Consider the following 10,630-nt stretch of genomic DNA (forward strand, 5'->3'; position numbering starts at 1 on the left):
CTCCTGGTTGTGTCCCTTTTGAACACTGCTGCAACTAAGAACTTCAGTTGAATATTTAGAGATACAGTTTGGACATTCCAAGAAAAGAGAGAAGCAAAGTTACCAGTTGCTGCTGCTGCTGCTGCTGCAAGTTGTTTCCGACCTATGGTAAACCTATTATGGGCATTTCTTGGCAGGACTGTTTCTGGTGAGAGTTTGCCTCGGCCTCCCTCTGAGGTGGAGAGAGTATCCAGTAGGTTTCTATATCTGAACAGGGATTTAAACCCCAGTCTCCCACAGTCCCAGTTCATCACTCAAACCACTATGTCTGGGCCTAAAGGCACCAGATGCTGTTTGATCTTGGAAAATAAGTAGGGTTAGTCCTAGTTAGCACATGGATGGGAGACCACCAATGAATACGAGGTATTGTAGACTATATTTCAGAGGAAAAAATTGGCCAAAGTACATATGATTATTCCTGGACTAAGAAAACCCCTTGAAATTTGTGGGGTTGCCATAAGTCAACGAGCAACTTGAAGGAACGGGTGCATGCATGCGCGCACACACACTGTTATCAAGGATATGCAAACACAGCATATATAAGAGTTCTAGGTGTGTGTCTCACTTTACAATGACAGAAATTTGGAAACTGAAAGAAAACATCTTGTGGGTGCAGAATTATTAGTTCAGAGGTGAGTGCCATAGCTAACTCTCTACAAATAACCAACATAATGTTTTTTTTTTCTAGGATGAAAACATTTTGCAGGATACTAACATTCACACTGACTTGCCTGAAAAACCTACAACTTTTCTTACCTTTCGGTTTCTTTTCTTTTAAGTAGTATGAAATATTTTTCAGCACGGAAATAATCATAATTGTAGTGACCAAAGCAAGAGATACCCAGCAATAATATGTACATGAGTCACTCCCCATTTCTGTAACAAAATTAATAAATAAATTATCAACACACACAGAGAAAATTAGCATTATTAATTGTAAAAGTTGCAATCTAGAACATGTTTAAACATACTTAAGTCCCTCTGGAGTTAGTGCACTTATTTAAACTTAATAGGTTGTGTGAACTCAATTATGTATTAAAACCATGCTCATAGGCTTTGATTCAGCTTTTTGTGGAGAGCTACTAGCTTTGGATGGAGATGTGCATTCCAATTCCTGTCATCTGATTTTAAACAAATATGTGTCCGTAGTAGCGTGATGTAGCGGTCTGAGCATTGGACTACAACCCTAGGAGACCAGAGTTTAAATCACCAAACCTGCCTCAGAGCTCACCTTTCTCCTGTTGGGGCTCCCTTTATGACCATTTATTGGCTGCTGGAGAGAGAGGGACACCAAGGAAGCATCCGGCTATGTCCCTATGACCAGACATAGAATGACAATGACATCCTCCAAGACCTCAGAAGATCCCAAAAGATGACATAATTGCTGGGCATCCAGCCATAGGAACATAGCTGGACATTTCTCAGCAGAAGGCAAAATATGAATCTTGAGGATTTGGTTGTTGTGTAAGGTCTTATGTTTGTTATTTGAGTTCTTAAAAAGGAGTAAATAGGACTTGCACCTGTGCAAGTCACTAACATGATTCCAGACATTGTTTTCTTTTTTGGAGAAGAAAGATAAAGTAGGTGTTGAGAAGTCTGGCTTTCTCTCCCTCATCCATTTGCATATCACAATTCTCTCTGTTCAGTGGACTTATCATTTCTTTGTTCTTTCTCTTGTTCTGGACACTCTCTTTTTAATCTGTTTTGCAAGCCGCAACTGAATCCGAGTATCAGCCCACCTGACCTCCCTACTGATTAGTCAGTTGTATTCTTCCTTGCTGTGATTCATTGATTGATATATTTCAGTTCTTATACAAACCTGTCATAAATCTCACTTTATCAATCTGGGCTTACTTTATCACACTGGCAAAAAAGACAGGAGCATAGCAGGATGCTCCTGTCAACATTGTGCAATAATGCCATGATTGTCACTCAACGTCTCATGACATCACAAATAGCCCGCAATTATCTCATGATAATCCAGTGTGTTTCAATGGCTGAGCAGGGATTTCAACCCTGGTCTCCCTGAATCCTAATCCAGCATTCAAACCACTACACCATGCCAGATTTCTCAACCAATAGTATTGAATGCAATACAACATAAAGTAACTATACCCAATAGCTATGAGAAGTATATAACCTCATGAAAACTCCTTCAATTGTTTTAATTAACAATAAATTAAAATACAAGCTATACTGTTCATGAGTGAACAGTGTGATGCGGCAGCTAAAAAGGCCAATGCTATTTTAGGCTGCATCAATAGAAGTATAGTGTCTAGATCAAGAGAAATAATAGTGCCACTGTATTCTGCTCTGGTCAGGCCCCACCTAGAATATTGTGTCCAGTTCTGGGCACCACAATTCAGAAAGGACATTGAGAAACTGGAGCGTGTCCAAAGGAGGGCGACAAAAATGGTGAAGGGTCTGGAAACCATGCCCTATGAGGAACGACTTAGGGAGCTGGGGATGTTTAGCCTGGAGAAAAGAAGGTTAAGAGGCGATATGATAGCCCTGTTTAAATATTTGAAAGGATGTCATGTTGAAGAGGGAGCAAGCTTGTTTTCTGCTGCTCCAGAAAACAGGACCCGGAACAATGGATGCAAGCTACAGGAAAAGAGATTCCACTTGAACATTAGGAGGAACTTCCTGACAGTAAGGGCTGTTCGACAGTGGAATGCACTTCCTCGGAAGGTGATAGAGTCTCCTTCCTTGGAGGTCTTTAATCAGAGGCTGGATGGCCATCTGTCAGGGATGCTTTGATTTGGATTTCCTGCATGGCAGGGGGTTGGACTGGATGGCCCTAGTGGTCTCTTCCAACTCTACGATTCTATGATTCTATGATTCTATAGCACTTCCTTAAAAAATTACTGTGTACAACACTGTAAACTTCTGTTTCTAAAGATTCTAAGGACTTTTTCACACACTGCTTTTAAACCATCATAAAAGTTCAATAATAGTGTGTTGGTAATATTTGGTCACCCTAGGTGAGAAATATTTTCGCACCCCCTGTTGCCCCTCATAATTATTTTCACCCCTTGATTTCCGCTGTTTCATTTGTTAAAGCTAAACATGACATAAAACTTAGGTTCCAATCTCTCGTCATAGTACTGAGAATTAATGAAAAAGCCAATTAGGTTTCTGATTACGTAATGATAAAAATAATATAACAATAAATAGAGTACTCACCTAAACAACTAAAACTTTCTCTTTACTTAGTTTAAAACTTGTAAGACTACAACACAGTATTAAACATTCAAAATCAAACACAAACACTGAAACACTATTGCATGATCACTACCAAAAATGCAAAACACGAAAACAGACTAGTTTTTTGTTGTAAACAGTAAACTCAAGACGACTGGCAACTGGTGTTCTGTGTTGTGGCACCAAGGGTAAGGCGGGTGGGCGGCGAGAGGAGAGGGGGTGGCTGTTGACCTTGAGATTACATTCAAGGTGCATGCAGAAGGTGGATAATGTAGCATGTGACCGTACGACAGACACAGGGGGGCGCATATTTATGTTTTGGCCATTGTACAAAGAAACCGTCATACGGTAGCTTGTTTTTACGTCGCTTGCTATAATGAGTTTTCACTTTAATATTCTTTAATTATGCAAAAAATATACAAAAAAAGCAGCCGCGCTGCCCCTAAATTTTGCCGCCGTAGGCAGCTGCCTAGTTTGCCTATATGGATGAGCTGGCCCTGACCCGTCACATGATGCCATCTCCTTCTCATCACTGCCTTGTCTTTCAGTCGTTGTTAGCCCTCATCTTGCCATTGATGGGGAACACCTGTCAGTAACCTCCCAATCATACCAGTTATCAGGTGCAGCAAGTTATCCTGCTGCACTTCCAGGATTGTGTGGTCACAGGGTCTCAGCATCTCTTCCTCCCCCCATCACTCATCTATAACAGCCAGGTTTTTTTAAAATAAAAACTTCATTTTATTTTTTTAAAACCACTGAAGGCCTAAACAGACAGGTCAAATGAAGTAGCTTCCAGCTGCTTCAGTGGCATGCTATTTCAATGATACATGTCTCTAAAGAGTCCGAAAGCCATGCCAAAGCCATGCTCTAGTCCTTAGGACCAGAACAAAAAGGAACCAGGATAGTCTGACTTCTGGCAGTGCTGATCAGCTCCTGCATCCATGGCCCACCTTGGGACCAGGCTGTGTGGACAGCAAGGTTTAGACAGCTTCTACACTTTCTCCTTTTAAACTGTCATTTTGTAGTTTGTTGTTAACTGCCCTTGAGTTGGCTCCAACTCATGGCAACTCTGTGGATGAGACATCTCCAATGTCCTCCACTACTCTGCTTAGTTCCTGCAAATCCGTGCTTGTGACTTCTCTGATTGAGTTCATCCATCTGCCATGCAATCTTCCTCTCTGCCTTCTGCCCTCTACCTTTCCTAGCATTATTGTTTTTCTAATGAATCATGCCTCCCCATGATATGGCCAAAGTATAACAACCTCAATTTGATAATCTTGGCTTTCAAATAAATTTTTAGCTTGATCTGTTCAAGGACCCATTAGTTTCATTGTCCATGGTATTCTCAGCACTCTTCTCCAGCAGCCTATCTCAAGTGCTATGGTTTTCCTCTTATTTGCTTTCTTCACTATCAGGCTCTCACATCTCTACCTTATGATAGGGAATACAATGTTTTGGGCGATTCTAACTTTAGTGCTCAGCTGTATATCTTTGCTCTTTAGGATCTTATCTAGTTCTTTCATAGCTGCCCTTTCCATTCCTAGTTGTCGACTGCAGTCACCATTCTGATCAATGTTTGATCTTAGGTATGGGAACTCTTTGGATTTCTTTGTCTATGTTGAAATTTTTTCTTCCATACTCATTAGTTTTTTTTTTTTACATTCAGCATTAAGCCTGCCTTTGCATTTTCATCTGTGACCTTCCTAAGTAATTGCCCCAAGTCTGTGGTGTTTTCCACTACTAATATGGTGATCTCTACATATCTAAGACTGTTGATGTTCTTTCCTCCTATCTTCACTCCTCCTTTAACTGAGTCTAAACTTGCTCTTATTATTATTTTTTCTGCTTACAATTTGAACAAACTGTCATATAGGACATGCTATATATAAACAGAACTGAAATCTTGTCCTCTAACCACTGGAAATCCTGTTCAGCAGCAGCAACACACCTAAATTGGGCTTCTGAGGGTTTTTTTCAGACACTGGTCACATACTTTCATTTTATTTTTAGAGCATTCAGGGCTAGAAAAGTGTTCTAAAAAAAGAAAGAGAGGGAAATGGGGCATTTCTAAATCATGCATTCTGTACCAATTTCAGAAGCTGACACCTTCTTTCCCCTATATATTATTTCACCATCTGGAATCATGAATTTGTTGTTTTACAAGGTCTTTAGCCTTCTCTGCTGTGTTTCACAAAACTACAAATCCCAGGATTCTGTAGGATGGAGCCCTGGCAGTTAAAGTGTTGTCAAACTGCATTACTTCTACAGTGCAGATGCACCCTTAGATGCAGAAACCTGTGAAACATTAAAAACTGGCATGATCTATTTTGTAACATTGGGTTTGCCCGCTGGGATTATCAGTACTGGATGGATTTTGAGTCTTGTTGAGGTTTGTTACGATTTTTTTTATTGCTAACATGGCTACCCCTGAAACATTTTCTAATCTTAATATGTCAAATTCAGTTACTGTACAAACAAGTGGATCTTATACTTGGAAAAAGTGAGTTTTGTGTCATCATACATTGGGAACAATTTTTCCAAGGGTTTAACCCCTTCAACACCAGGTGAAGCTACCTGACTTGGCCTCTATTGACAGAGTTAGCTTGTTCTTATCTAAAGTTATCTCCATACCTGAAAATACAGAAATATAAAGACTAGACACATTCTTCCATTGTAAGAGCCTGTGGCTCTAGACTGCATGGAGAAAAATACAGCACTCAGTTGTAACTTCAAACAAAGACCCTAAACTGCATCTGTTTTATTACCTTTGTTACAACTCAATTTATGGCCACGGAGAGACCTCACTTTTCATCTACAAACACTTCCTGTAACATCAGTAATGTAGATTTTGTGACAATCACACTGTTACTTTCTTTCCTCAGATTTTTTCTTTTAAACCATGCTTGCCTTGTGAAGAAGCCTGTGAAGTTTCAAAAGCTAGCAAGATGTATTTTGAACCTTTTGGTTGGTCCAAATGAAGGTATCACCACAGTATGGAGAGGCTGTGCAGGGCAGTGATAGAACAGTGCAATACACAGAATGGTGGAATACAAAACATGGTGGAGTACATTATTGCACTTCAGTTTGGAAAGAACAATGTGCCTACAGGATACATGTGAAGCTGGCTTAAGCCCAAAGAATATGTAAAGAATATTTGCTGTCTCTTACAGGACACAGGAACAAAGAAATCTGTTTACATTGAGTAAGAACACTGAACAGTAGTGGCTCTCCAGTCAGAAATTTTCCATAATAGTTCTTCTTGAAGAGGCAAGGGAATTAGAGTGGGAGATTCTGCATGCAAAACATGAGCTCTACTACTAAGCTGCAAGTGACAGCAGAGAACATCTACAGTACCAAAAAGGCTGGACAATGTAAACAATACATCTCCCTGCACCGATCTTTACCTTCCACTTTATTTTCCAGCCTTTGCAGTAAAACAATCACACAAACAAAATGTGAGGAGGGAGATGCAAGAAACTTTTCTTTATGTAGGACATACTTTTCTTGTTCCTCAAGGTTTCTAGCCTTGGATGCTTGGTAATTAGAATATGTGGCAAAATACTGATCATTAATTTTAATGTTTTCATTTTTAAAATGTCATTACACATCATTTTCTACTTGGGAACAACTGTTGTATCATTATTTGCAGAGACATTTCCTGAGAAGAAAGGCAATTTTGTATCCACCTTGAAAATTAGACCAGATTGGCAGAAATTGATCTACTAATTGTAACAGTGCAGTAAAGTGCCTTTAAAATGCCCCCCTAGTAGCTGTAAAGGAACTAATTTAGTAATGCAGAGTTTGGAACTGAATGAGTCAGTTTCTTACCCTTCTCTTTTATAACTATCCATTCTTATATTAATTTTACCAGCAGGAAAAATTAGTAGAAGGAAAAGAAATATGTTTATCAATGAGACACCAGCATTAGATTTCAGAATTAGAACTAATCAAGAGGGTGGATTATATTAATTTGGGTTTGAATAGAGACAATAATGTTTGGGCTCACTGCAGACCATATTATTGTCAAACCCCATATTATGCAATTAAATCTTTTTAAGTGTTATGCTGGTTACATTTTTTAAAAACTTTTTTAAAGGGTACAGATGGAAATGTCTGTGTGATATGATGGTCTGCTACTAAGAAGAAATATACCTACACTAAATAAGATGCAAATAATCATTCCAAGAAAAGTAAAATTGTATATTAACTGCTTTGTAAACTAATAAACAACGTAGTAAAGTATAAAACTGTATGTTCATCCTGCCTTTATACATTTCTCAAAATTCTAATCCTTAAAGATACTGCAGGGGAGTGCTGGCATAAATTTGAAATCTCTGCAAGGGAACAATAGCATTGTTCATAAATTGGAAGCCAGTTAACCAAGAGATGTCTATAGGTAATTCCAGACAGATACAGATTAGCTGACAAATGATAAAGAACCCCTCAATCTCTTCAATAAAAGTGATAATGTGGGGAACCAAGTCCATTTCAATGTGTTTCTGGAAACTGTTTTTTTGCATGGAAAGTAAGGATTTTGCTATAAAAACTGATTTTGCAGGGGGGAAAGTATGTTTCTAGAACAGTGTGTTTCTGTGCAAAACATTTGTGGGGTTTTTTTTCTCAGTCAACAAGGTTTTGAGCAAAATACATTGTTTCTAAAAAGATAATTGACCATTTCTGTATGCCAAAATGCCAAATGCATTTCTTGTGCAGAATAATTTCCTGAATCATTTTGGGATGTGCGCATACCAGGTGAAAATTATGCTCAGTTCACACATCTATAATATTCTTCTTCAGTTTCCAAAATGTTGGGAAACCCTTTTTTTTTTTTTTGTGCTGGGGAACGAACAGATATGAATGTTCTTTCCATCCAGGAACGTAGCCAGGATTTTGGGAAGGGGGGGTCCAGACTAAGTGCCATCATTATAATGGGTCTTGGGTGTGGTGGCACGGCGGCACACACCATTCATTGTGTCTAACAGAAGGGAGGGTCCTGACCCCACAGACCCCCCCCCTTGGCTACATACCTGTTCCATCCCAAAATCCCTGTTTTCCCAAAATACCCTCTGGTATCGGTAAGGTTTCAAAAATGTTCTTTAACTTTTCTAATCCATTAAGTGACTGAATGATCTTGAATCAGCTTACATAAAGTATTCAGCTTGTCCCCTTTTAAGATAATGTTGATTCTCTCAAAAGGTTTCCCTAAATGGCAATTCATCAGAACACTGTTAACTGGGATTGTAATATTCAGATCACATGCTTCAGAAGGTTAAAGGTACAGATAGCACAGTGGGTTCTTGTTATAAAGTAACAATATAAAGCACCCACATTAGTGTGTCCTTTAATGTGTGCACACACCTACAGAATATTACTGAACATTTTCTCTCCTAACCTGCTTTAAGATTTGTAAATGTTTGGAAGAAACTTTTCTAAGTAAGCACACTAAAAATTGCCAGCATGGAGGAATAGTACATACCTTTCTTTTGCTTGAAGAAGGAAGACTTTTATCCAAATGGGAAACAAAATGGATTTCAACACCAAGAATCTCAGAAATTCTGAAGGCTGATTGCCCTCAGCCTAATTTTGAGTTGCTTTGGGCACCTAATTTGCAAGTTTAAACCTTTTGTAGTTACAAACAGGAAACGTGGCAGATGAGGCTTCTGAAACAACCACAGGTGAAGTAGGATTCTTCACTGTTTTCCTCACAAAGAAATGATAAAATGTATGCAAGTTATGTTTTGAAGCATGATAGTGAAAGCTCTCCTCCCTCAAGCCAAGGGCCCTTGATCAGAGCCTTTCTTGATTCAGACATATGAGATGCACTTTATGAGGCCACAGAAAGACAATAACATCCCTTAAGTACTCTTCTAATTTGTTAAATATTGTTTTAGTCATAAAATACAAAATACAAATAGTGGATCATTCCAACCCTTTCTTGAGGCAGCAATAGAGTAAGAAGAGTCCCACAGGGCTTCACAACCATTTACTGGCACACATACACGCCTTAATAATAATAATAATACAAAATGAATAAAGAGGGGGCAAATAGAAACTGCATTGTTGTTGTTGTGTGCCTTCAAGTTACTTCTGGTGACCCTAAGGCGAACCTATCATGGGTTTTCTGGGCTTAGAGTGAATGATTTGTCCAAGATCACCCAGTGGGTTTCCACAGCCAAGCAGGGAATCGAACTCTGATCACCAGATCTCCAGAATCATAGACCAATGCTCAAATCACTACACCATGCTGGATCTAGAAACAGCATATACTGCAAGAAATTTGAGAGGTATCTAACATGTCTTTGTGTGCTGCACAGAGTCACATTGTACTCCTTTCTTCCTCTCAATAGACGCTAGGAAACAGGACTTTCTTCATAATAACTTGCAACCTCTTATCTCTTGCAAAAGGAGTGAATGCAACTAAGAACAGACACCTTTTTTTTAAAAAAAAAATTATATCCTGCCTTTCTTCTCATACAGGAATCAAGCCAACTAAAGAAATTTTGGTACCAGAGGTGAAAAACAAAATGGTACTTTTCTCATTCCACACACAAACGCTGATGGGATTGGCCACTGAATTTTATTCAGGGCTGGTGATGGTAGAGTGTCCTGTACCGCACCTGAGCTTAGGATGCTAGGTGAAGGGGACAGGGCAGATGACACAGAACACCAGCTGTACTCATTCCTCATCCCTCAGCATCTGCTGCTTAATTGTAGAATGGTAGAATTGTCCCTTCACAGGAAAAAATAAGGATGTTCAGGCACACACTGTAGGGCAACGGTGACATGCCTTCTTTATTTGATATCACCAATTTCTTCAATGGGCAGCTTTTGTGGTTATTCACAAAAATGCCTCTTTTCCCTTAGACATAAAAAGTCATAAAAAGAGTCAGTGAGAATGAAGCCGGCTTCCATGGACATGGATTCTGTCTAGGTCCTGTCTCTTGCTACTGCTCCTGTATAACCCACTGAAAAAAGAACAAAATCTCTGTATATGGCCAGTGTATGTCAGGATTAGCTTTTACCCTTAGGCAGAATCATTATCTTAAGCAGCAGATATTTTGGTGTCATGGAAAGGGAGCCTGTCGTTAGTTAATTAGTTTATTATTTTATCACCAAAAAGGGACAGTGTTCTGCCTCAAATGCCAGGATAATTTTGTTGGTCTTAGGTATTATGGCTTTGGGATGAGGGAGTGCCACTAAATGTTGGGTCCCAGATTGCCACACCGCACAATTATAGTGCTTTGGGACTACTTTTGCTGTCATGGCATTGTCCTATAAAAGCTAGGGATTTTTATTTGGTGGGGTATTTAGAATATAACAGAGCTCTCTAAGCAGAGAATTCTAAGTAGCTCACAAAACTAGACATCCCAAAAGTTCTAGAGGTATG

The sequence above is a fragment of the Sceloporus undulatus genome, unplaced genomic scaffold (assembly GCF_019175285.1).
Source record: "Sceloporus undulatus isolate JIND9_A2432 ecotype Alabama unplaced genomic scaffold, SceUnd_v1.1 scaffold_12, whole genome shotgun sequence".
NCBI classification, from domain to species: domain Eukaryota; kingdom Metazoa; phylum Chordata; class Lepidosauria; order Squamata; family Phrynosomatidae; genus Sceloporus; species Sceloporus undulatus.